Here is a 27,140-nt window from a genome sequence, read left to right on the forward strand (position 1 = left end):
AAGAGTGAGGTTGAATGGGCCTTAAGAAGCGTCGCTAATAACAAGGCAGCAGGAGACGACGGCATCCCAGCTGAACTGTTCAAAATCTTGCAAGATGATGCTGTCAAAATGTAGAAGCAGTGAAAGACTTTGTATTTCTAGGTGCGAAGATTACTGCAGATGCTGACTGCAGTCAGGAAATCAGAAGATGCTTAATCCTTGAGAGAAGAGCAATGACCAATCTCGATACAATAGTTAAGAGCAGAGACATCACACTGACAACAAAGGTCCGCATAGTTAAAGCAATGGTGTTCCCCGTAGTAACATATGGCTGCGAGAGCTGGACCATAAGGAAGGCTGAGAGAAGGAAGATCGATGCTTTGGAACTGTGGTGTTGGAGGAAAATTCTGAGAGTGCCTTGGACTGCAAGAAGGTCAAACCAGTCCATCCTCCAGGAAGTAAAGCCAGACTGCTCATTTGATGGAATGATATTAAAGGCAAAACTGAAATACTTTGGCCACATAATGAGAAGACAGGACACCCTGGAGAAGACGCTGATGCTAGGGAGAGTGGAAGGCAAAAGGAAGAGGGGCCGACCAAGGGCCAGGTGGATGGATGATATTCTAGAGGTGATGGACTCGTCCCTGGGGGAGCTGGGGGTGTTGACGACCGACAGGAAGCTCTGGCGTGGGCTGGTCCATGAAGTCACGAAGAGTCGGAAGCGACTAAATGAATAAACAACAATCTCTGCAGATTCACAGAGACGTAAAAAACGCCTGCGTTCACAGTTTCCTATGCCTAAAGAGATCCAAAAATATACAAAGTATACAAAACAATTATGAGAGCGTTTTAAATCTGATTCAGAGGTCAAAAGGTTAGTACCTATACAGTTCTCCAGGCAATATTCCTTCCCTTATCAGCTGAATAGTCAAAAATATAACAAAATAATGAAGGGTTTGTTGCTTTATTATTAAATAATAATGTTGCTTTATTATTAAAAGCACAGAAGCCATGTCAGAAAAGTATGGCATCCTTAACTGTCATTTTATTAAACTAGATTATCTTTTGCGTGTGTGTATGTACCTTTGAGTCAATGTTGACTCTTAGTGACTGCCTGGACAAGTCGCTGCAGTTTTCTTAGCAAGATTTTTGGAAGTGGTTTCATATTGCCTTTTTCCTGTGGCTGAGAGAGAGGGACTGGCCCAAAGTCACCCAGCTGGCTTTGTGCCTAAGGCAGGACTAGAACTCACAGTCTCCCAGTGGTGCCTTAAACACTACACCAAACTAGCTCTCAGATTGTCTTTGCTTGGTAAGTATTTCAGTGTGTATCTGAAGCAGTAGCTGTAAAGAAGGTGTAAAACATAACCATGATGATCTTTTAATTGATTCTAATATTTCCCAGTGTCTAAAGTATTTAACCAGCCAACCATCTGTTCAAGACCACCTCTCATCTACCCACTCATTACTCCACACCCCCAGCAGACCTAGCTGAGCAAATATGTCAGGCTACCAGTGTTATCTGATCTGCCCTTCCCAACCTCTTCCTGATGACTTGCTGCACTAATTATTAATTACTATACTAATTATTAATCAGACATATTACCAGAAGAGAAATGGTCTCTTTTTTATAAGAATTTTATTAATTTTCCAAATATAATTAAAATACAAAATACAGAATATAGAACAGATAGAGTACAGGTCTAAAGAAAAAAGAAAAACTATAAAGTGTTTCAAAACTAAATAATCAGCAAAAGCCCTCAGCTTAAAGACATTTTTAATCTTTAAGCCCTTTATTTGTTTGTCTCTTCTAATATCTCTATTAAAAACTTTCAACACCAAAATAAAGAGGGAAGGCGACAAAGGACATCCTTGTCTTGTCCCTTTTTGTATATGACATGGTTCAGTTAACTCATCATTCACAATGATGCTTGCCTTTTGAGGTGAATAAATTGACTTAATTCCCTGAATAAAACACTCTCCAAAGTCCATGTTTTCCAAGACTTTAAACATAAAACTCCAGTTCAAATTGTCAAAAGCTTTCTCTGTGTCTAGGAAGATAAGAGCCACTTGACATTCATTATGATATTGTAAATATTCTATAATATCCAAAACAATTCTTCAATTGTCCTTTAGTTGTCTCTTGGGTAAGATCCACATTGATCGTGGTGGATAAATTCCTGCAAAATTTTCTTCATTCTTTCAGCCAGTATTGAAGCAAATATTTTATGATCATTGTTCAACAATGAAATTCGTCTGTATTTCTTAATTAGAGAAGTGTCTTGTCCTTCCTTTCTTAAAAGTGCAATGTTAGCTTCTTTCCATGAATCTGGCATTGCCAAACCTAACAAAATAGTCTTTTAAAAGGTTGAAGAATCTGATCTTCAAAACATCTATAATATAATGCAGGTAAACCATCAGGACCTGGTGCTTTTCCCAATTTAGTTCTTTCTGTAGCTTCGACTATTTCAAAAGTAGTTATAGGATTATTCAACGTTGCTCTCTGTGACTGTGAGTTTTGGTAAATCTTGTTTATTCAACTATTCATCTTGCTTCTCCAAAGAGACTTCTTGTTCTTTATAGAGGTTAGAGAAAAAACTATAAAATGCTTTCTTAAACTTCTCATCATCCAATCATTCCACATTTCCTTCATGAATTTTTAATATCATTTTCTTCTCTCTTTCTTTCCTCAATTTATATGCTCAACATCTTCCTGGTTTATTAGCAAATTCAAAATGTCTCTGTTTAACGTATTTCAACTTTGTTTCTATTTCTTTTGCAGTCAACATTGACAATTGCTGATGTAATAACTTAAGTTGGTACACAATATTGTTATCTGTCGGTTTTTTCTGTAGCTCAGTTTCTTTCAGCTTGATCTGATCCAAAACTGTTTGTAACTTTTGTTGAGATTTCTTCTTGAGACTATGGTTATGATGGATAAAATGCCCCCTCATAACCACTTTACTAGTATCCCAAATGGTTTTTAAATTGATTCATTGTCCAAGTTAATATCAAAGAAATCGTTTAATTTCCTCTTCCTCCACAACCTCTTTTTTTTAAAATTAATTTGTTCAGTTTCTATATGTCCTGAATGTTTTCTTTATTGTCATACTTATAGGATTATGATCAGAAAAAGTCTTTGGTAAAATATCTACTTTAGAAACTTTATTTGCCAAGTCCCTTGAAATCCGTATCATATCAATTCATTCAAAAGTTGCGTAAATTTTTTACTTTTATCTTCAGTTGGTACATATACTCCCACAGTAATAGATTTAAGTCCATAAAGTTCCACTTGAACTGCTACGTATCTACCATACTCGTCAGCTAATAATAAACGTGGTTTCAAATGTGGTTTAACATATAATACAAGGCCATTAATTTTCCTTAAACCTGCTGAAATAAATTCTTCTCCCAAATTTTTATTTATCAAATATTTTATATCTTTTTTCCTTATATGAGTTTCTTGTAGGCATATCACATCATGTTTCAATTTTTTCAAATAATGAAAATGTTTTCTTCTTTTTTGAGAGGCATTTGCCCCATTTATATTCCATGTGATACAGTTCAAGGCCATTTTTATGCAAACAACCCATTAAAGTCTTTGGGTGTAGCACCCATCTCTTCATCTTGTATTATGGAATCCATTTGTTTAGTTCCAGATGCAACCTTTCCAGTTGCATCCTGCTCCAACTTAGTTCCCTGCCTGACAAGGAAGTCTTTGGCTTTAGGGATTGAAGTTAGTCTAAACCTTGGTTGTTGGTAAGTAAAACTTACCCCTTCCAATTTCTCCCAATGAAAAGGAATCCCATTCTTTTTCACAACATCAGTTTAAAAAGTATATTCTTTTCTCCTCCTTAAAATTCTCACAGGAATTTCTTTCAATACAATTTGTCAATATTAAGTTTAGAGTCAAAGTGGCCTTGTAGGACCAATTCGTTTGTTTTTCTCCTCACAAACTGAACCAGAACATCTTTTTGGCTTGTTATTTATAGTTGTGTACCTCAGGTTAACGCAAAAGACTTTTTCTATTTCTTCAATCATTTTGTCATCTTCCCATTCAATTAAAGCTGCCAAAGCAAGTGAAATCTTATCTTTAAGACTCTGCTCCTTGGATTCAGGTATCCCCGAGCCTTAAGCAAAATTTTTATCCCTTAATTCAAGCAGTGCAATTTTGTTAAGCTCTTTCTCTCTTTCACTTTCCAATACATCAACTCTGCTAGTTAGTTGTTTCACATCACCTTCCATTTTATCTAGTAACCAACAATAATATTTATAGTGGAAGGTGACTCCAGTAATAGAAAGTAATTGAAGGGGGGAGAAAGTTTCCAATTACAGAGTATCCAGTTACAAAGCCACAAGTTGAAATCAAAGTCTTTCTTTATCAGTATTTAAAGAAAGTAACCAATCCCAGCTTAAAAAAACGACCGCAGCACATACTTTTCCACAGCCACTAAAAAATGACCAGTCCCAAATCCAACAAAATCTTTTACTTATTTTTTTTTAAAATAGAAAATACTGACAACATTTATACCCTTAAAAAAGAATGTTACTAAAGCAGTTCAACTTTCAGCTTCCTTGCTCAAACTTTAATCCTTAAAAGCAGTTAAAAACATGCAAAAAAGAAATCCCCAAAATAATGAAAGTTCAACCAAGAGAGTCAGTATTTCTGTACTAGAGAAAGCCTCTTTAAATTTAATACTTCAAAAGCAAAAAAGTGATTTTAGAAGTGGGGAGGTCAGAGTTAATGTCCGTTTTTTGGCTTCAACATGGCTTGGAAGACATGGCAGCCCTCTCTCTCAGTTGATCACTCCCTGTCTGGTCACTGGAACACCGTTTCATGATCCTTCGGCAAGGAACAGCTGTCCAGAGGGCACAGGGAATGTTTCCTTGAATTCTCCTTTCCCGGAGAATATTTTGCAGCTGTAAGGTCGTGCCTGAGCCACCAGACAAACACCGCATTGTCAGTCCTAACCCTGGAGTTGGGTAGGACCAGTCACTTCACCATTATTTTCTTCCACCGGAAGTCCAAAATGGTCTCTTTCTGATTAAAAAAGTATCTATCAAAGCACTGGAGCATCAGAGACGTAATAAAAGTCCTCCTGCACTCTTATGTCTTTAAAATATATTATTGCATGTTTTCACATACTTTTGTGTGTGAAAGTTAACTGTGCCTCCCTGTTTAAGGACATACATACAATGCATTTTTCTAAATGTGGAAAATATGAAGATGGAGAAAACATGTTTGCAAACAAGGTCATTGTGGAACTGGCTGTGGGTCCTACCAATTCTGCTGTGGTGGCAAACCTGGGATGGAAGGTGTAATCCATTCAACAGCTCCAAAGGAAGAATGCCTATGTTATTTATTGAAAGCCTAAGATGGAAGAAAAAGGGCTCCCTTCAGATGGAAGGGACGTAAGAGGTTATCAAGTCCAACCTCTTGCACACTGCAGGATTCATTACACCATTCCTGAAAGATGACTACCCAGCCTCTGTTTGAAAACCTCCAATGAAGGGGAAGAAGCCACTCCATGTGGTAACCTATTCCACTGATTGACAGCTCTTACTGTCAAATTCTTCCTAATGTCTCATCTGTACCTAGACTGAAGTTTCATCCCATTAGTCCGACCCTCTGGAGCAAGTGAGAATAAGTCCAAACCCTTTGCAACGTGACTGCTCTTCAGATAATTGAAGACAGCTGTCATGTCCCCGCTCAATCTTCCCTTCTGCAAGCTAAACACACCGAGGACTTTCTCGTACAACTCGGTTTCCAGTCCTTTCACCACTATAGCAGCCCTTCTCTGGACATGCTCAAGTTTATCGCTATCTTTTATAAAATGGGGTGTGCAGAACTGAATGCAGTACTCCAAGTGAGGTCTGACCACGGCAGAGTAGAGCAGGACAATTCTTTTCTTATACTTCCAGATTCTGTCAACCTCTGCTTGTATAAACCCTCTGGCCAAAAGTAGTTCTTACAAACATGCATTGCCTTGTGAATGTGACAAATGTAATCAATGAATGGGGCAAGCTCTCTTCTGACATGGCTGGGTAGGAGCTGCCTGACATTAAACAATTATTGTATTTCCATGATATAACTGTGTGTGCCAACATGTACCTATGGAGGGTTTACTCGGCTACAAAATGTATAATATAAAATTGTATTATGTAAAACAGTCCTGACTGGCTTCTTGAAGAGCAGGTAGCAAAGGAAATGCTTTAATCCAAAAATGTATCAAGGCATTCAGAAGACATTATTATAAAAACACTAGTCCAATAATCTGATCCATTTTATGCCTATTTACTTAAGAGTAAGTTTTTCTCTAAGTTATACCCCATGTAATTTGATCTGCAGAATAATAATCTCCATAATGAAGTGGTACTTTGCTAAACTATAACATAATATAGTTTAGTAGCATAGTCAATGTCTCTCTTTCTGTCTCTCTCTCTCTCTCTCTCTTTCTCTCTCTGATACAGAGAGAGGAACTGATTCATCACAGTTAATGACTTCCCAGGTAGGCCACACACTTCAAGTGCCTTCTGATTTACCTCAAACCCCATGACTGCTCTAGTAATCACAACAAACAATATGGATCAGGTCATTATGATTGGTTAGTAAATAATCTCTTTCAGAATTTTGCAAATGATTTCTGACTCACTTGCCTGACTGAGTATAAAAGGGTCAATCATTTAATCCGAGCCTTCAAAATCTTCTCGGGCACATATAGTTTTTATGTTAATAGCTGCCCTTGACTATAACTTTAAAAGCCTCTCATTAAACATCAAAAACAAATATTCTTACTCCCCATTCTTATTGTTCTCTTTCTTTAAGATGTAAAGCTACATGCTAACCAATGTCATCTGATATTCCAATTATATGAAATACAATCTGTCAAATGTAACAATTCCACAATCACTCATTTTAAACAAGATTGAGCAAATTCTCATATCTGTCCCAATAAATTCAATGGAAGATACAGTATCCTATTGCTTTCTGAGTGGTGGCCATGAAGTCAGTGGAGGAAAGAGAAGAGAAAAATAATGTCTCTCCCCACCTCCAGATTCTTTGCATAACAATAGGGAAGGAGTAATTATTGCTGTCAGTTTTCATCCTAGGAATGAAAAAAATAAGTAGTGGATATGCTTTCAAACTTAAGGCTAGTGCATGAGAATTCACGGGAAGCAAGCAGCCACACTGATCTGAATACACTAGGAAAATACAGAAGGAACATTAATCGGATTCTTTACTATGCTTTGCCATTATGTGAAAGTTTTACCATTCTCCTCTAAAACAAAAGAAAGATTCTCTTCCAGAGGTTTACAAAGTACAAAAGCACCAATAGCTCGCTGAAAGAAACCCCACACACTTTCACAGGAACTTCACTGAGCTGCACGCCTATACCCACACTCACACACCACTCCACAATCACAAAGTAACTAAATAATAATATTCAAAGGCAATTCTTTTTCTTTGGTGATTACCTGGATTACACCCCTATCCTTTTGTCCTAGACATTTAAAGTTCTTGTTTGATCCACACAGAGTGTTCTAGCCATCAGATGCTCTGCTACTGTGCTAGCCGTCTCGCAGGAGGGCTCTCTCCCTTCTGAAAAAAGCAAACAACTGGATAGCTATCGTTACACTAAGGAAATCTCTTGGGGGAAAAAAACACACCAAACAACTTGCTAATCTTTGTAGCCCCTTCATCCAAAATTAAAGATAAGAAAAACAAACCTAAGTCAGTTTCAACCACATTCCAGGGACAAGTTCCCGTTTTCTTCTTTATCAAAACACTAGCTTTTAAAGTCGCCCCCGCCCCCGACCTTGCAGGCTAAACTGCTGCTCACGCCCGCAAACAAAGCAATATTTGTTTAATAACTGATTGCTGCCATGGGTACAGTAAACAAGGGCCCTGGCATTTGTGTTTATGAACAAACACATCATCTTGCAAGAGCAATTTAACATTAACCAGGTGGAATAATCAACAGATTTCATAGGTGAGACTCTGGGCAGGACAACTGTAAACAGAGCAGGGAGGAGAGAGGGGCCAGTCTCAGGGAATCAAGGTTGAAGCAAAAGCATTGCAGGGTAAACAGCTGGGGAGAGGTCAAGGCAAACAAACAGTCATCCTTCTGACGCTTAGAGGAGTAGAAAGGCTGCATGTTACATGCATCAGAGGCTGACCACCACTGGGAACAATGGCAGCTCGCTTATGCAGTGCCAGGTGCCTCTAAACAAGATGCAGTCACTTAGAGTAATTTGCACTCTTTAGTTATTGCACTCACTGGAAGATCAACTGCATCAACTTACAAGCGTGCAACTCACTCAATAATGCTTGTGTGAGCATGTGCATGTTTGTTTTAACTCCTCCTCCCCTTCTCAAAGCGGATATAAAAGAACTCCTTTATGGGCAAGGCAACAAGAGTGCAGTTATCCATTGTTGTAAGTATCTTTATACAGAAATACATTACATACAGCTGTGAACAAGAGGAAGCTCTACCTTAAATCACTTTTTCCCACAGTCCTGTTTCAGTCGGTTACTAACAGTGATTAATTAGAATGTTTTCGATGCTACTAAAATAAATGTTGTCACTGTGAATATTATGAACTGCACATAAACTTGTCAACTCATACAGAAGTTCAGCACAGCCTAAAGTGAGAGGTAAAAATTAAAACTATAATCTTATATGCTAGGAAGGTGGTAGGAAAACTCAGATCCTTGTAGATTGTAAGTGTGCTGACCAAGGGGATGTAAATTATCATAGGCAGTTGAGAATGTCCCTCACGCTCTCTGGTCAAAGGTCCATTTCTGAACTGCACTTTAGTCAGAGCACAATGTGTCTGATTAGGCAACTAGGCCAACCCAACCACATGCTGATACAGTCATCTGGCAAGCAGGAGGCTATATAAATTGAACAAATAAATATATAAACATCTCTTCTAGAAATCATGTTCTGTCCAAAATTAAGTTACAATTATTTCTCAGCCAAAAACATCACTGCAGAATTGTACGAGTTACAGGGCAAGATCTTACACTGTACTCTGAAGCTTCTTCAAGGTACGCTAGTGCCAAATGATTAGAAAGAAGCTAATCAAGATGTACCAAACGGCATTAGTTATAAAGATATTGCACAGCAATGTTCTAAAACATTTGGACACTGCTTAGTTACAACAACCTGCCTGATTCTTAGAACCTTGAAAAAAAAAATTGGTTTCATACCTGAAATATTGAGTTACTCAGCAGTGAAGGCAGGAAAATGCGTATTTCTAAGGGTTCCAAATTCCAAATAAGTCTAATCAAACTAAATTTCGACTGATACTAGTTTCTTACTAACAGACCATCTTTCAGACTGAATGCTACTGACATATGAACCTACATTACAGATGAACTCAACACATTCAGTTTCCTCTGTTCAGATATAATTCTGTTATAAGTGTGGATGTTTTGGATTTGACATTATGTTAGCACAAAGATAGCAAAGAGGCATCTGGGTCACCAATGTGTTATGGACTTTTCCATTACACCCAAGTTTAATAGGTATTTGCTTCCCTTGTCTGAAGCTAACCACCTCACTCTTGTAGTCCCATCTTTTTCAAGAACACTCAAATTTTCCTGGCATACAACGTCTCCATTTTCTTACTGTATATTAGCTCTGAACTATCAGTATTCCAATCTAGATTATATTGATCTATGTGATTTTTTTTTAAAAAAACAAACAAACTTCTTTTTCCCTTGCCACAATGTGTGCTTAGGTGCATGTGCATCGAAGTACAGAATCTCAGAACTGGAAGGGATCTCAGAGATCATCTAGTCCAATATCCTGCTTGGTGCAGGTTCTTCTAAAGCATTTCAGACAGCTGGCTGTCTAGCCTTTCTCTGAAATTTTCCAGTGGAAAGGAACATACCACTTCATGCACAGCCTGATCTATTGGATGACAGTTGTGACCATTAGTTCGTTTTTTTTTTATGGTTTATGGTTATTTTAAATAGTTCTGGGCTTTATTGTTGTGAGCTGCCCAGAGTTGTGTTTAAAGATAGGTAGCCATATAATTATTTTAAATGAATGGATTAATGAATGAATGAATGACTTTTTGTTAATATCTAACTTGAATTTATTTCCCTGTAATTTTAACCCATTTATTTTTTTAATTCATCAAACCCCCCATGAGAGCCAGTTTGGTGTAGTGGTTAAGACACCAGGCTAGAAACCAGGAGACCACGAGTTCCAGTCCTGCCTTAGGCACAAAGCCAGCTGGGTGACCTTGGGCCAGCCTTAGGAAGTAGGCAAGGGCAAATCACTTCTGAAAAACCTTGCCAAAAAAACTGAGGGACTTGTCCAGGCAGTCTCCGAGAATCGGCCACGATTGAACGGATTAAAAAAAAAATAACCCCCTGGTTCTGATTCTCCTCTCTGGGGCAAGAGAGATCAAGTCCATTTCCACCTCTGTATTACAACCCTTTGGATATCTGAAGACTGCTATCATAAACCCTTCAATTCTTTTCTGCAGGCTAAACATTTCCACTGCTTTTAACTATTTTTCACAGGATTTGGATTCCTGTCCTGTCTTGGTAGCCCTCCTCAGAATACACGTTCGTCAAAGTCCTTTTTGTCTGCAGTGCCCACAATTGAACACGCTATTCCAACTGGGGCCTGACCAAGACAGAATACAGTGGGAAAATTACTTCCTGTGATCTGGACTCTGCATGCCTCTACCATTTGCCTTTTTAGCAGTTGAATTACACTGTTTGCTCATTTTCACCAAATCTACTAGAACAACCAAATCTAGAACATGTACTATAAGTACTATTGCCAGGCCAAGACTCCTCTATTTTATATTTGTGCTTTGCATGTTTTCTCCCCAGGTGCAAGACTTTGCCTTTCTTCCTCTTCATTTGGTTCACTGTTAAAGCCTCTCTAAATCTTGACTATCATCCTCTTCTAAGGTATTATCCATTCATCCTGGTTTTATATCATCTGTAAATTTGATCATCACCCCAGGTCATTAGCAAAAACATTGACGAACACATGGCTCAGGGCAGAGCCTGTGGCACTTCACTCTAGAATAATCACCAAGCAGATGTGGAAACATTTATGAATACTCTCTTGGTATGGCCCATTCAGCCAATTAACCTCTAACAGTTGCATCATCTAGCTCTTATTTTACCATTTATTAATGAAGTGATCACAAAAAACTAGTCAAGGTACACTATGTCTACTGATTCCCCCAATTTATTAAGCTAATAACTGTCATGAGTACTGATGGTGAGCAGGAAGGGGCCCCTATCCAGCAGGGAAAACGCATGCGTAGTAGCGAGGAGTTCAGCAGTCATTCAAAGAGACACAGAACAGACCGGCCTTGACTTTTGGGGTTTATTTGTCTGGGTTTTTCCCACGCTTCTTCAGTTTGTTAGGATTTTCTGTCTAACGTAGCAGTAATAAACACTAGAGACCTATTCCTTGTCTCAGCGTGGTTCCTGACTGTTAGGACATCAATTCTAACAAACTCCCTACTCCCATTGAAAGAGGGAGGAACAAAACAACAAAAAAAGGAAGAAACATTTGGAAAAATGTCTTCGGAAAACCAGGAAATTCAGCAAGCCATCCAACAACTGGCAGCAGCATTGCAACAACATCAACAACAAGTAGATTTCCAGATCAACACATTACAAGCAGCCATGCTACAGCAGTTACAATAACCAGCTCCGATTAACCCACAACCGGCGCCAGCAGCAGCAGCAGCAGCAGCAACTCCACCAGTGGTCTTGAGATCCCAGGGCAGTCTACCAGAGAAGTTTGGAGGAGAAGCAGGACAGTTGAGAACCTTTCTCACACAGTGCACAATGTTTTTCGACAGCAGACCGGCAGAGTTTTCCACAGACAGAACCAGAGTCACCTTCATTTTAAGTCTGCTAACGGGCCCAGCAGCCAAATGGGCTACTCCCACGGTGGAGAACAACGACCCGATTCTCAACGACTACCAGAATTTTCTGGCAGGGTTCCGAGCACACTTTGACGACCCGATCAGAGAGGTCACTGCCAGCCGGGAAATTCGGAAGCTCAAGCAAGGCAACAAGAGGGTGGGAATTTACATTGCTGATTTCAAGCTGTTAGCAGGAGATCTGGACTGGAATGAGAGTGCCTTGAAAGACCAATTCAAACAGGGGCTGGATGAAGAAATTAAAAATGAATTAGTGCGCCAGGGAAAACCAGCTACCCTATAAGGTTTATATCAACTGTCTGTGGTCCTAGACGCCAGGCTAGAAAAGCTCAGACAGATGCAGCCGGGGAGAACAGGGGCCTCAGAGCGCTTCCAGGATTTCCAGCTCTCTCCGCAGCATCTCCTTACTCAGGACCAGAGGAGCCAATGCAGATCGGGGCGAGCAGGAGGCTTATTTCTGAGGCTGAGAGACAGAGAAGGAGAGAGAGAGCCCTCTGTTTCTACTGCAGAGTCCAGGGGCACATGGTGAGAACTTGCCCAGAGAGAAGCCAAGCAAATTCCGTAAGAGCCCTAGGGCAAGCAGCAGAACCAAGAGCCACCTCCGCCTTGACTTCCAACCAAGGAAACTCTGTCGGTCTCCCTCCACAGAGCTCAGCAGGGAGACCATCATCAATTAAGAAGGGCTCATTCCGAGGATTCTTTTACTACTTACCAGTCATAATGCACGTAAACCCAGAGCACCAGGTCAAGCTGGAGGCCCTCGTGGATTCCGGAGCTTCCACCAATTTTATTTGTACAGACTGTACAAGACCTCAACATCCCGACCATAGAATTGCCACGTCCCATAGAAGTTGAGACCACTGACAGCCAGCCCCTCAAGGCAGGGCCGATTAGAAGGTTCACAGAACCTTTGCAGCTAACAAGGGGAGACCACACTGAGTGGATCCAACTTTATGTCACTGCATCACTGAATGTGCCTATAGTCCTGGGCACACCTTGGCTGAAGATCCACAACCCACTGTTGAACTGGGCTACGGGAGCAATCTCCTTCCCAGCTAAGGAATGCCAGCACAAGATTCAAGCCGCTCTTCTCTCTCCAGCAACCAACGCAGTCACGGAAGCAGGGGGGGTCCAGTTGCCAGCCAAGTATGCAGATTTCGCAGATGTTTTCAGCGAACAAGAGGCCACAGCACTACCCCCACATAGGGACTGTGATTGCACCATTGAGTTGATACCAGGAGCCAAGATTCCAGCAAGGAAACAATATCCCATGTCCCCCAAGGAACTAGCCACTTTAAGGGATTACTTGGATTCTAGTCTCCAAAAGGGTTTCATCCGACCATCTACTTCCCCAGCGTCTGCTCCTACCTTCTTCGTACCAAAGAAGCCTGACCCGTTGGCACCGGCAAACCAGGAGGCACCCATGAGAGTGGTGCATGATTTCAGTCCCCTCAATAAAGTCACAGTCAAGGAAAATTACCCACTCCCCCTAGTATCTGATCTGCTGGATCGCTTACGGAAAGCACACATTTTTACTAGGTTGGACCTCAGGAATGCGTACAATCTGATCCAGATAGAAGCAGGGCATGAATATCTGACTGCCTTCGATACCAGGTTTGGTAAATTTGAGTACCTTGTTTTGCCCTTTGGCTTGTCTAATGCAGGAGCCATATTTTCCCGATTTATGAACCAAATTTTCTCTGATTTACTAGATAAGTATCTGGTCATTTATCTAGATCACATACCAATTTTCTCTGAGGATGCTACAACTCATGTAACCCATGTACGTAATGTCTTACAAAGAGTGAGAGAGAACAAGCTGTTCGCCAAGCTAGAGAAGTGTGCCTTCGATTTAACTGAATTACATTTCCTGGGCTATAAAATATCAACGGAAGGCATATCCATGGATCCTTCTAAGGTCCAGGCAATTCTCTCTTGGCAACCCCCCCAAAATGTGAGAGAGGTACAAAAATTTCTAGGGTTCTGCAATTTTTACAGGAGATTCATAAATAAATTTAGTGACAGGACTAAACCCCTTACACAACTTTTGAAGAAAGGATCAAAATTCATTTGGGGGGAGAGAGAGCAAGCAGCCTTCCAAGAATTTAAGCAGCTCTTGGCATCCCAGCCGCTTTTAAAGCACCCTGACCCCACAAAGCAATTCATAATGCATTCCGATGATTCAGATTTTGCTATTGCTGCTGTTTTATTTCAATATACAAACAAAACAGAGAATACATTGCTCCCTTGTGGATTTTTCTCCCCCATGCTCTCACCAGCAGAGAGAGACTATGATGTTTTTAACAAGGAGTTGCTAGCAATTAAAGCAGCATTTCAAGAGTGGAGGCACTGGCTAGAAGGTGCAGCCTTTCCTGTGAAAGTTTGCACCAATCACAAGAATTTACAGCTTCTACAAAACACCAGATCCCTCACCCCACGCCAAATCAGATGGAGCCAGTTTTTCTCCTGTTTCAATTTTGTTATTTCTTATGTTCCCGGGGCGCAGAACCGTTTGGCAGATGCCCTGTCTCGATCCATTCAGGCAACCCCCCCCCCCACTCACCAGGAGGTCCAAGCTACTATATTACAACCTCACAACTTTGATCAGTCTATGAGGGGGAGCCAGACAGAGATTTTAGCAGCAGGCAGACAAGGACGTATTTACAAGAGTCAGAGCTCAGCAACAACAGGACCCGTATGCCAGGGCCAGGATGGATGACCTCCAGAGGGGCCCGCAAGACACTGCCTCCCCATTTAATGTGGAAGCAGGAATCCTCTGGCATAGTGGGCGATTATACATTCCCCCCTCATTGAGGAAGAAGTACTGAGACTTTGCCATGACCATCAAACAGCAGGCCAAGGAGGTGTTTTTGTAATGATTGCCCAGCCCAAATACTCAGACTCACAAGAAGTGCTTAAATGAAATCTGATTTATTAGGGAACTTAGGACAAATACAGAGAAAGCTGAGAATGAGCAAAAGCGCGCCAAATACAAACTTAAGACTCCTCCAGTGCGTGCGTGTCCCGCCCCCGTTGCAGCAGCCCCGCCCGGTCCAGGTGCTAGCAAACGTCAGACCTGCTAGCCTGGGAAACTAACCTTGAACATAACAGATAAGAGGAAAACATTCCAAAGCCAAGCCAAGAGATAAGTACACCCATCCTCCCATGAAAGATGAAACACGTATCCAATTAATGACATGAGAAACGTTACGATGTCTCAGAGACATTGAAACGGCGAACATGACAGTTTTCAAAACTCCCCATAGAGCTCTGAGGGACTACTGGTGGCCTAAGATGACTGCAGACATAAGGGGTTACATTGCTTCTTGTCATACCTGTAGACGAGCCAAGCCTCTCCCAGGGAAGCCCACAGGATTCTTGCAACCCCTACCCACCCCCAGTAGGCCTTGGGATACAATCTCCATGGATTTCATCACTGATTTACCCCCGGTCCAGGGGCTGACTTCCATACTAGTGGTGGTGGACCTTTTCACTAAAATGATGCATTTTATTCCTTGAAAGGGCCTCCCATCTGCGCAAGCCACAGCACAGTTGTTTATGGACCACGTTTTTAGGTATAGAGGCATGATAAATCACTTGGTGAGTGACAGAGGCCCTCAGTTCACTTCCAGGTTCTGGAGGGTCCAGATCCACCTATCATCATCGCATCATCCGGCTAGTAATGGGCAAGCTGAGAAAATTAACCAATGGTTACAGCAGTATCTCAGGTGTTACACCACTTATCAGCAAGACAATTGGCCAGCCCTGCTCCCCATGGCAGAATTTACTTACAACAACTCTGTGCAATCCTCTACCAAATGCCTCCTTTCCAAGCACTCTACAGGGTTAACCCTCGGGTGTTGCCCACCTCCTCCCAGCAGGGAACTGTTCCAGCCGCGGCTGATTTTCTTAAAGAGCAACAAGCCGCACAGGAGTTGTTAAAGGAGCAGCTGAACAGGGCAAAGAGTGCTTACAAGAGAGCTGCGGATGCTCACAGACAAGAGGGGCCAGCGATTGCGGTAGGAGACAAAGTGTGGCTCTCTACCAAGTTTTTGACCTCTACCAGGCCCTCCAAGAAATTGGACTCTAGGTTTGTGGGCCCTTTCACTGTGGTACAGCAGATAAATTCAGTGGCTTATCGCTTAAAGCTGCCAGGATCCATGAAAATCCATCCAGTCTTTCACAGAGCCTTGCTAGCCAAGGACCCTCCCCCAAGTGCCTTACAATCACAACTCCCCACCATCACCTCCAGTAATTGTGGAGGGGGAGGAGGAATACGAAGTCGAGGAAATTCTGGACTCTAGGAGGAGGGGAAGGGGCATCCAATATTTAATACACTGGAAAGGGTACCCTGAGGAAGAGCACATGTGGGAAAATGCCAGAGATGTGTATGCACCAGCGCTGGTTCAACGATTCCATCAGCTTTTCCCTCATAAACCCAAGCCTCGCACTCTACCAGAGATTCCTCACTTGACCGAGCAAGCAGAGGAATCCCAAGCAGAGGAGTTCATAAGTTGACAACCTCCACCCCCGCCAGAGGCTCTGAGGCCAGAGTGAGATGAGGAGGGAGAGCCGCAGCCCTCCACCTCGGGCTTGCATTTCCCAAGGGGGACGGGGGAAGAACCTTCTAATTATCTAGCTATTTTCCAGCAGCAGCCACCTGGGCCAGAAGCGTTATCAGACCTGGAGAGCAGCACTGATTCGTCCTTGGAAGAGTTTTCCTTTGAAAAATTTCCATTGTTGCCCAGTTCTCATGGGAGCTTGGAGGGGGAGATGGACTCTCATGAGAACTCTGGAAGGGAGGGGGCTGAAATGGAATGTGAATCTGGAGGGGAGGATGATGTCCTGAGTACTGATGGCGAGCAGGAGGGGGCCCCTATCCAGGGGGGAAAACGCGTGTGTAGTACTGAGGAGTTAAGCAGCCATTCAAAGAGACACAGATCAGACCCGCCTTAACTTTTGGGGTTTATCTGTCTGGGTTTTTCCCACGCTTCTTCAGTTTGTTAGGATTTTCTGTCAAATGTAGCAATAATAAACACTAGAGACCTATTCCTTGTCTCAGCATGGTTCCTAACTGTTAGGACAGTAACTCTGTCAAAAAAGGAGATAAGGTTAGGCTGGCATGACTTCTTTGTGCCAAACCCATGCTGACCCCTGTTAACTGTTGTGTTCCTATCCAAGTGCTCACAAATGTGCTGTTTAATAATATGCTTGAAGAGCTTGTCCACTATAGAAAAACAAACTGATAGGTCTGTAACTTCTCAGGTCCATCTTTTTCTCTTTGTTGAAGAAACATCTGCTGTCCTCCAATCTTCTGAGACTTCACCAGTGCTCCCAGACTTCTCCAAGATTCATTTAACAGTTGCTCAGTTACCTCTACTAGTTCCTTCAGTATACTAGGATGTAATTCATATGATCCTGGAGATTTAAATTCAATTAAATTAGTATTCTTTCATCCTCCTTTTGTCTGTCCTGAGCTGAGCTCCCTCCTTTTGCTAGTGGCAAAATGATGGCCATCTTTCACTCCTGATGGAAAGGCCAATTTAAATATGAGTTTAAACATTCTACTTTCTCAGCATCACCCATTATCAATTATCCTTTTCTTTGCACAGTGAACCTACAGCCTCTTTGGATTTCCTTTTGTTTCTGACATACCTGAAAAAAACCCAAAAGGGGTGTGTGTGATGTTTTTCACATTTCTTGCAAGTCTGAGCTCATTCTTCACTTTAGCCTCTCTGACACAATCCTTACAATTTCTAGCAACTGCCTTGCATCCTCTTGGTTATTACATCCCTCCTTCCATTTTATATTCATGTCCCTTTTTCTTTTCAGCATTTTAGAGAGTCTGTGTATATTTCCATTGGTCTCTTAGGTAACTCCTATTTTTCCTTCTAGCAGGAATTATTTGTACTTGTGCTTTCAGTATCTTGTTTTGCAGGATTTCCCATTCTTCCAGGACACTTTTCTCCTTCAAGATCTTAAGCCATCAGATCAGGCCTACCTTTCATCCGAGTTCCCCAAAATCCATTCTGATATCCAGTATACACTTTTCTATTCATCCCCTCCTTTGTAAAATGAATTTCAAGATAATATGGTCATTATCTCTCATGGTTTTAATCAACTTCACTTCAATTACTTCTTCCTGTTAATAAAATTTAGGTGCAGGGTACTGAATCCCCTTGTTCCTTCTCCCACTTTCTGACAAATAAAGTGGTTAGCAAGAAAAGACAGAAATTTGTTGGACCTCTGATTCTTGGTAGTTTCCAGCAGTTACTCCCCCACTGTTGCTATCACATGCTTCTTTGAAAGTTTAGTCATCTCGTAATACAAAGACCTCATCCATATCTTCTGCCTGTTCCAGTGGTCTATAAGAAATTCCCATGATATTAATACTTAGGTTTTCCTCCTTTTTTTATCTTAACCCATATGCTCGTTGTGGGATCTGCATGCTCATACAAAAATTTGGATTTCAATTGCCGAGCTAATTATTCCCTGCTTTGGAAGTAAGTATTCCCCAATTTGTTGGGCTGCAGTGCACACATCTCTTGTAAACAATTTTTGGGGGCAAGAGAGGTGTTGCTTGGCAACATTTTCAAATGTGGTTTGCCACTGTCTTCATCCTAGGGCTTAGAGTGACTGGTCCAGAGTCACCCAGCTGGCTTTGTGCCTAAGGCAGGAGTAGAATTCACAGTCTCTCAGTTGCTAGCCCAATCCCTTTAACCACTACACAAACTGGCTCTTGTGGTGAACATACGATAGCATTTAAAAACTCCCTTCTTTCTGTCATTTACCCAGACACACGTATACATATTAATTCATGCTGCATGTGAAGAAGGTACACATTTTTTAAGGTCCCAGATTTAATCCCCAGTTTCTTCTGCTACAGCCAGAAAAACTCCTGCCTGAAAGCATGGAAAACCACTGCCAATCGTTGTTGTTGTTAGTTGCCGTCGAGTCATTATCATGTAGATAATTCTGATTGAATGGATCTATGTTCTGACTATGTCACCGAGGATGGGAGCTAACATATAGCATATTTAATAATGATAAAACTGACACATGGGACACAAAATGATATCTGGACTTAATCAGAACTTAATTAGATACAATTACATGATCGTTTTTTATTACACTGAGGTGGTGTTGCAGAAAATAAACATGACAATAGCAGGCCTATATATTGTGATTAGGTTACACCCAAGCCCCCAAAAAGTAAGAAAGAAAACTTCCCCTAACAACCGTAACTGTCATGAGTACTGATGGTGAGCAGGAGGGGCCCCCTATCCAGGGGGGGAAAACGCATGCGTAGTACTGAGGAGTTGAGCAGCCATTCAAAGAGACACAGATCAGACCCGCCTTGACTTTTGGGATTTATCTGTAGGGGTTTTTCCCACGCTTCTTCAGTTTGTTAGGATTTTCTGTCTAATGTAGCAGTAATAAACACTAGAGACCTATTCCTTGTCTCAGCGTGGTTCCTGGCTGTTAGGACACTAACCATACATACATACAGACACAGACACACTCATACAATAATATAATTATTATTGAAAAAATGTTGGAAAGGGACAGCAGTATTAAAGGAGTATTGGGAAGGGAGATTGGTATTAAAGCTTATTCATGCCACATATTCCACAGGCCCTGGGGTTGGATAGGGAGCGTAGAAGAAATCAAAGGGTCTATTTTGAAAGCTTTAGGTCTTTGGTAATTTTGGCTAAGTTCTTTCTAGAGATGCAATTCATTTCCTTCAGAAGGTTCAGCCAGGGCCCTTCAAAGGGTTTCCTCATTCATCTCTTTTTGAGTGTCCATGCACAGGGACTTAATTGAATGGACAGTCCCAACAGAAACACAGCCTGTGTACACACACATTCATGCAGACAACTGGAGAAAGTCTTCCGGATGACGTAGTTAATGCTTTGAGAACAAGTACTTCATATGGCTGGTGATTCTTACATAGTCCCATCTTCTGTATCTTCTCCACTTTACAACACAGCTTATCCCAGGAGTCTAGTAATTTACTATTAAAAAACCCAAACTACCTAGAGACAAGTATTCTATTCTCAGAACTTTTAAGTTGAAAAGGCACAAATTTGAAATCTACTGCATAATGTTGCATGCCGAGCCTATTATTTCAGCATTAAAACATCTACAAATTAGAACTGAATTTCTTCTGTGATCCTTTGCAGGCATGTAAAATCAGTTTCTTCAGTGAAAAGTAAGTACTATATGATAAAAACTACAAGCATATCATTCAAATGCTTTATTGGTCAAATAGATGGATGCCTTTATTAGTTCAACCCTTTTGTAATAGAGTGCCACTGATGACCCAGTGTTATCCTCATCTCCCTGCTATTAATCACATTCCTAAGAGCTCATTTTGTTTTAAAATCTTAAGAAATTGCCATAATTTAAGGACATGGTATCTTCCTAATGGGTAATGTTTCATAGGCTGTATCGCTTTGTATAACAATATCTTTGTGGCAATGCTGAGCACAATATTAAATCACTAGAATACTGAATTAAAACATTTCGGCGCTGGAAAGGCTATGCATATGTTAACTTGCTACATCTTTACTGTGTTAAAATCACAGCATTTTTATAATTGCAGAAATCAAATGTGTACAGCTTATGTACTTTAAGCTTATGAAAACATTTTTTGAGCAAATACAAAATAACAAATACTTCTAAGAGGATCTGTAATACAAATAGTGAAGATGGATTTTAAACAAACATTATTTTGTGATATATATTTTTTATTCCGAATGCTGTACAAGCTGTATGATTTCTTAGTTCTATAGCACAAAACTAAGGATATGTCCTGCTTGAGAATCACTTGTGTGGCAAAAGACACTCAGCTGAGAAAATTACACAAAATTTATACTACAGATGCACCTTGAAGTGTCTAGACAACATTGGTTCTTACAGGAAAAAAGTATATGATAGTTTAACCAAAATGTAGGCACAAGGAACAATCTTTAATTATTTAAGCATCTTTAACTAGAAATGTGGTGCACATTTATTTATTTTATTTTATTTTATAAATTTATTCACTGCCCATCTCTCCCCAACGGAGGGACTCTGGGCAGCTTACAATAAAACAAGATTAAAATATAAAACCATTACAATTAAAAATACAATATAAACATAAATATAATAAAATCTACATGGCGAAGATATCTTAATCAGACCTTCAGTGTGGTAGGTCCCTCCGGATCACTTCATGGCGCTAGCCATCCCCAGGTGTAATTATTTACCCTCCCATCCCAAGCCTGCCTACAAAACCAGGTCTTTAATCTTTTGCGGAAGTCCAGGAGCGAGGGGGCCTGTCTCACCTCTGGGGGAAGGATGTTCCAAAGGGTGGAAGCTACAGCAGAGAAGGCATGCTTCCGAGACCCAGCTAGATGGAATTCTTTTATAGATGGGGCCCGTAACATGCCCTCCCTGCATGACCGGATGGGGCGGGTCAATGTAATGGGGATGAGAAGGTCCCTCAGGTAGCCTGGTCCCATGCCATGTAGGGCTTTAAAGGTGATAACCAACACCTTGAATTGGACCCGGAAGTAAACTGGGACCCAGTGGAGCTCACGCAACAAAGGTGTTACGTGTGCAAAACTTGGAGCACTGAAGATTGTCCACACGGTTGCATACTGGGCCAGCTGTAGCTTCCGGATATTTTTCAAGGGTAGCCCCATGTAGAGCGCATTACAGTAATCTATATGGGAGATGACCAGAGCATGAGTGACTGTTCAGAGGGCCTCTCAGTCCAGGAAAGGGCATAACTGGTGCACAACACGAAGTTGCGCAAAGGCCCTCCTGGCCACGACTGCCATCTGCTCTTCGAGCAGGAGTCGTGAGCCCAAGAGGATCCCCAAGTTACACACCGGATCTGTCTGGGGCACTATGACCCCATCCAGCACTAAAGATGACAGCTTCCTGGGACACGAGGTGCCATTAATCCACAGCCACTCCGTCTTACTAGGGTTCAGTCGAAGCCTGTTGTTCCCCATCCAGGCCCCCACAGCCCCCAGACACTCGGAAAGGGTGGTCACGGCGTCACTTACTTCACCTGGGATGGATATACAATTGAGTATCATCAGCATACTGATGATACCTCATCCCATGGTGACGAATGATCTCACCCAGCAGTTTCATGTAGATGTTAAAAAGGAGAGCGGAGAGTACTGATCCCTGCGGCACCCCACAAAGGAGGGGCCATGGGGCCGATCTCTCCTCCCCTATCAACACCGACTGGGACTGGCCCTGGAGGAAGGAGGCAAACCAGCGCAAGACTACGCCACTCACCCCCAACTCCCTGAACCGACCCAAAAGGATACCATGGTCGATGGTATCGAAAGCCGCTGAGAGGTCAAGAAGAGCCAGGATGGATGCACTGCCTCCATCCCGCTCCTGCCAGAGATCATCCATAAGTGCGACCAATAGTATATGTGCATCTGTAGCACATATACTACAGATGCACCTTGAAGTGTCTAGACAACATTGGTTCTTACAGGAAAAAAGTATATGATAATTTAACCAAAATGTAGGCACAAGGTGTAAAAGGAACGATCTTTAATTTTTTCAAGCATCTTTAAGCAGAAATGTGGTGCAGTTATATTACAAAGTAAATACAAACAAATGCTTATTTCCTCTGCATTCTACTTAGAAATGCCTTCCTATTAGTCCTGCAAATAATTTATAAAGTATATAAAATTTGGAGTGCCTGAATTTATTACAAGTTATGGAGAAAATTATTAACTTTCCAGGTTATTGCTGAGGATTAGCTCTTGTTTACTGCTCTGCAGTATTTATTGTGGTAAATAAAAATATAATTTCATTTATGTAAATGTTTATTTTTGTAAAAAAAATGTTGCTATCATTTAGGTTTTCCTCCTTGGGGGGAAAATATACAAATAGATTTCTATTTTGGTTCTTTTTCCAAAATACCAAATATAACAAACATATGACAAACATTTTTTATGAGTAGCATAAAATGGCTTAGGAGGCTGATCTAGAATATAAAACCTTTCACCTATATGTTGCTTCTGCAAAGCCAATTTACTCTACAGTGACCAAGTTATTACAGCCTAATGAGTCTGCCACAGCCTACATGAACTGCTGTACATAACTGGTGAAGTGGCCACTTTATAACCCCTTTCACTGGTTAACAGTTTTAGTACCAATAGCCCAACCTTCAGAGCCTAATCCAAACCAAATAATGAATGAAATACATTGGGGTGAAATAATTTTTAACTGATAAGAACACAAGAACACACATTTCCTTTTTATAATCCCATGCACCCACAACTATATGTTTTCACAAAAGCTAAGCAACTAATCATTCTAAACCTAACGTTTTTTTTTCCAAACAAGTATGATCTTAGCCAAAGGTTTGACTCTGTGGGTGGCAATATCCCTTGCTGAAAGTAGCCTCCAAAACAAAATGGCTAGTACCCATTAGGGGAATAGATTTTCTAAATGCTTAATTTACTGGAATCCATGAAAGAGCATGGATCTGACTAGAGAGGTCAAAGAAACTGTTCAATGTGTGACTGTGAATTCATTCATTCATTCATTCATTCATTCATTCATTCCCAAGCACTAGGACTCTGGGAGTTGCAGAAAGAAAATGAAAAAAATAAGTAAAACTAACATAAAAATCTTCAGCAAAGGATCGTTAACTTGTCGTGGTGCTGGAGCTTGAGCACTTCAATGATGCCATGAGCTAAACCATGAAGGGCCACCCAAGACAGGAAGGTCATGACAGAGAGGTCAGACTAAATGCGATCCCTGGGGAAGGTAATGGCAACCCACCCCAGTATTCTTGCCATGAAAACTCAATGCACCGGTACAACCAGAGATATGTCAGTATACCATCGGAAGATGAGACCCCCAGGTCGGAAGATGGTCAACATGCTACGGAGGAGGAACAGAGGATGAGTTCAACTAGCCCCAGATGTGATGATGCAGCTAGCTCAAAGCCGAAAGGACAGCTAGCGGCCGACGGTGCTGGTGGTGAACGGCGAATCCGATGTTCTAAGGATCAACACACCATTGGAACCTGGAATGTAAGATCTATGAGCCAGGGCAAATTGGATGTGGTTATCAGTGAGATGTCAAGATTAAAGATAGACATTTTGGGCGTCAGTCAATCAAATGACCACCAGATCTACTACTGTGGACAAGAGGACAACAGAAGAAATGGAGTAGACTTCATAATTAATAGTAAAGCGGCTAAAGCAGTGCTTGAATACAATCCAAAAAACGATAGAATGATCTCAATTGGAATTCAGGGCAAGCCATCTAACATCACAGTGATCCAAATATACGTCCCAACCACAGATGCTGAAGAAGCTGAAGTAGAACAGTTCTATGAGGATCTGCAGCACTTACTGGACAACACGCCTAAAAGAGATGTTATTTTCATCATGGGAGACTGGAATGCTAAGGTGGGCAGTCAAATGACACTTGGAATTACAGGTAAGCATGGCCTGGGAGAACAAAATGAAGCAGGACATAGGCTGATAGAATTTTGCCAAGACAACACACTCTGCATAACAAACTCTCTCTTCCAACAACCTAAGAGACGGCTTTATACATGGACTTCACCAGATGGACAGCACCGAAATCAGATTGACTACATCCTTTGCAGCCAAAGGTGGTGGACATCTATACAGTCGGTAAAAACAAGACCTAGAGCTGACTGTAGTTCCGATCACGAACTTCTTGCTGCACAATTTAGGATCAGACTAAAGAGATTAGGGAAGACCCACAGGTCAGCTAGATATGAGCTCACTAATATTCTAAGGAATATGCAGTGGAGGTGAAGAATAGATTTAAGTAGACTGGACTTAGTAGATAGGGTCCCGGAAGAACTCTGGACAGAGGTTCGCAACATTGTTCAGGAGGCAGCAACAAAATACATCCCAAAGAAAGAGAAAACCAAGAAGGCAAAATGGCTGTCTGCTGAGACACTAGAAGTAGCCCAAGAAAGAAGGAAAGCAAAAGGCAACAGTGATAGGGGGAGATATGCCCAATTAAATGCAAAATTCCAGAGGTTAGCCAGAAGACATAAGGAAATATTTTTAAACAAGCAATGCGTGGAAGTGGAAGAAGACAATAGAATAGGAAGGACAAGAGACCTCTTCCGGAAAATTAGAAACATCAGAGGTAAATTCCAGGCCAAAATGGCTGAGAGAAGGAAGATAGATGCTTTGGAACTGTGGTGTTGGAAGAAAATTCTGAGAGTGCCTTGGACTGCAAGAAGATCAAACTAGTCCATCCTCCAGGAAGTAAAGCCAGACTGCTCGCTTGAGGGAATGATATTAAAGGCAAAACTGAAATACTTTGGCCACATAATGAGAAGACAGGACACCCTGGAGAAGATGCTGATGCTAGGGAGAGTGGAGGACAAAAGGAAGAGGGGCCGACCAAGGGAAGGTGGATGGATGATATTCTAGAGGTGATGGACCCGTCCCTGGGGGAGCTGGGGGTGTTGACGACCGACAGGAAGCTCTGGTGTGTGCTGGTCCATGAAGTCACGAAGAGTCGGAAGCAACTAAATGAATAAACAACAACAAAACATAAAAATAACCAGCATTCCCACAACACACACGTTATGGACCAAAGGCTTGTTGCAGTAACAATTTTCAGGACTTTCCTAACCAAGAGGAGAGTCAGGTCCAGCTATACTTCTGGAGGCAAAATATTCCAGAGTGTACAGGTTATTCTTGAAAAGACCCAACATCACAGTCATATCCTATGGACCTCCTAAGGAGATGAAATTTTCAGCAGGGCTTCTCTAAATGATTGGACTGAATAGACTGACTTATGCCTAGAGAGGCAGTCCTGGATACATGGGGCTTTATGGGGCATAATCAGCACTTTCAATGGGACCCAGAAGCCAGAGCAGCAACCTCAGAATAGATTTAATTGGTTTCCGCTGTTAACCCCCTGGATCCCATATTCTGCACCAGATGCAACTTCACAGCAACTCTACTTAGTTTGTTGCAACTGTCCAGTTCTTTGGTACTAAAGGTGTAAAACACTGTTCCAAGAACATCTTGATCATTAAGGTCATAACTGGTGCCCCAGCTGAAGCTGGGTGAAGGGTCCTCTTAGCATAGCATCCACCTGCTGTTCCTACAGGAGCTGTGCACTTATTAAGGGTGTGCTTACTTTTTCCATAGAAGGAAATGGCATATCTGTTGATTTTTTGTTGAATAAATGATTGCAAAGTCAATTTTCAAAGTTTTTTTGTTCAACTACATCACCTTTATCTTTATATACTATTTGAATGAAGATAAAATATTGATATGTCCACATGTATTAAAAAAGAAAAAAAAACTTTACATGGGATGTACTTACTTTTTCACATGACTGTATGTGAATGCAATCAACTGTGGTTTTCTTCACCAGATCATTGTTAAACCAATTACTGTTTACTGCAATATGTGAACATAATCATTCGGCCATTCATACCGCTATACTAAGCACGGCTTATTTAATTTTTTTTCTGAAGGAACCACAATTGGCTGGATTTATACAATATGCTATACCAAAACCAAACAAACCACATTATGGTTCAGCATCTTCTGCAAATCTTTGTCAATAATTCCCACATGTTTCTTTCTACAGACTATTACATGGTCACTGAGGACTTTTGCGGACCACCACATAAGAAAGCTGTTTTAAATACTATTAAAACCGCCCAGAGTCCCCTTTTCGGGAGAGATGGGCGATGATAGAAATTAGATAGATAGATAGATAGATAGATAGATAGATAGATAGATAGATAGATAGATTAAACATAGTCCACGACAGATATTCTTACCAGTAAATGTTCTCACTGATATCATGCAGAAGTGCCACCATTTAAATTCAGTGGATGTTATATTTACTCATCTGTAAACCTAATTATACCCTGAATGATAACATAAATCATATTTAAGAAAGAAGAAAACAACAGCCACTACATAATTCTGCTTAGTTGAACTCTAGGACTCGGCACACTCCAAAAATGATTCAGAAGTGCTTTGGACCTTGTGTGAACACAGCATCTCTCTCCTATTCACCAAGCAACCTTTTGAGTTTCTTGCACAATGTCCGAAACACTTCTTCCAAATAATTTTTTGAAGTGTGCCCAGCCCTACTGGACTCTTCCATCCACTCTCAACAGGATCAGTGCCACCAATTCCTCTAGGAGAAGAAACATAATTTTTTTGATTCACTAAGTC

General features: G+C 41.2%; 1 protein-coding gene across 6 annotated transcripts in view; it reads right to left on the reverse strand.

The window, feature by feature from the left end:
• Window positions 1–27,140, reverse strand: part of FOXP1 (forkhead box P1) — a 557,404-nt gene that overhangs the window by 269,143 nt on the left and 261,121 nt on the right. Inside the window, exon 1 of one of the 6 annotated variants that reach the window (XM_063291585.1) lies at window positions 7,705–7,779. The exons of 4 other annotated variants lie outside the window; for them this stretch is intronic. The gene's annotated coding sequence lies outside the window, so the exon portion shown is untranslated. Of the gene's footprint in view, window positions 1–7,452; window positions 7,576–7,704; window positions 7,780–27,140 lie in introns of those variants that run through there. One more of the 6 variants, XM_063291584.1, reaches the window with a different exon arrangement.

Source organism: Candoia aspera, chromosome 2 (genome assembly GCF_035149785.1).
Source record: "Candoia aspera isolate rCanAsp1 chromosome 2, rCanAsp1.hap2, whole genome shotgun sequence".
NCBI lineage: Eukaryota > Metazoa > Chordata > Lepidosauria > Squamata > Boidae > Candoia > Candoia aspera.